Raw genomic sequence first — 1,661 nt, 5'->3', positions numbered from 1 at the left:
TGTTGAGTCACAGGCGACTCATAGCGACCTTATGAAGGAGAGTCCTCAATGCTTGGGTGCCTTTCATCCTCTCTCCAGGTTCATAGAGTTTCTGGAGGCAAGCTATTATGGAAGTGGATGCCACTCCTCCTTCCAAGCTTGTTTTAATCGGGGAGCTCCACCCCACTCTCTGTCCGCACTCTCTTCCCATGGCAACACATCTTCTAATGTCCTGGCTGCTGGTGCCGAGAGTGTTGACTGTGGCGCCAAGCAAACTGAAGCTGTGAACAATAAAAGCACCATACCTCATAGGCCTTTTTGCTTTAATAGGTTGCATGTTCCACATCAGTATTACTCTAATAAAAACCCTATATGACACAAAGGCAGGAATCAGTGGAAGTAGAGCAGAAGAGGCTTGTCTCTTTAACATGGTATGTTTACCACGCTGTAGTCATGTTTTCTGCTCCAATTACAATGTGGATCATGCAACCTTACCAGCTCGTGTGGGTGTGTACCGTTGAGTGTGTTCATGTATGTGTATGAGAGAAAGAATTTAAAAAATTGTCTTGATGCTTAATTTGTTATTGATTTTTGTCATTTCTCTAATTTAAATTATAACCCCTCTATTAATCTTAAGAAAGTATATGTAATAGTAAGTAAAATGGTTTTGTGGTGATGAGTGAGTATTTACATATGGAAAATATTAAAAGGTTCTGTTATGCTTCCAGCTTCCCCTATTTTCTCTCTAGCTTCTTTCGAAACTATTTCTCATGTCTTTGTTGCTCAGTATTTGCAATGTCCATATTTGAAGTAATTTTTTAAAAAAAAGATTTAGAAAGATTTTTTAAAAAGATTTAAAAACAAAGATTCATTTCCTATAATGTTTGGAATGTCTCTCTGTGTACCAATAAGAATCTTTGATCAAGGAGAAACCTACAGATACAAGCCGAGGAAATCAGAGTGTAAAGGTAAAGATAAGATAAAGAATTTGTCTTTGCTACAACTTAAACAATGCTATTATTAAATTACTAAATGTCTGTGGGAATGTCAATGGGCCATATCCTACCACATAGTGGCTCATACACAATAAATAACCACAGATGCCATTAAAAGACAGGCCAAAAGAGAAAAATCTTATTTTTCTTGAAGATTATATAAGTTGTGTTTGTTCCTATTATTTATTTTCATTAATTTTATTGTCAAACAACTTCCATAACAAGTAGCTCCCCACAGTCTAAGTTTGTTCTCCATTCTATTCATTAATGTATCCTAAGTACCTTTTATATAGTTAATTTAATATTAAAGCAAAACACTGCCGAGGATCAATCAAAAATGTTAAAACAGTATACAAAGAGAACTGCCAGACATTCGAGCTGGATTTAGAAGAGACAGTAGCACCACGAATATCATTGCTGATGCCAGATGGATCCTGAAAGTAAAGAAGACAAGAAGAATTTCTATTTTTGCTTTATGGGCTAGGCAAAGGCTTTTGACTGTGTGGATCATAACAAATGAAGGGTAACATTGAGAAGAATGAGAATTCCAAACCACTTGATTGTGCTCATGCAAAACCTATCCCTATACCCGTAAGTTGTTGTGCAAACAGAGCAAAGAAACACTGCATAGAACAAAATTAAGAAAGGTATGTGTGAGGGTTTTATTTTCCTCTCTACCAATTTAAT

Source organism: Elephantulus edwardii, unplaced genomic scaffold, assembly GCF_000299155.1.
Source record: "Elephantulus edwardii isolate Elephantulus edwardi_28Jun2011 unplaced genomic scaffold, EleEdw1.0 scaffold00133, whole genome shotgun sequence".
Taxonomy (NCBI): Eukaryota; Metazoa; Chordata; class Mammalia; order Macroscelidea; family Macroscelididae; genus Elephantulus; species Elephantulus edwardii.
This window is presented reverse-complemented; position numbering follows the sequence as displayed.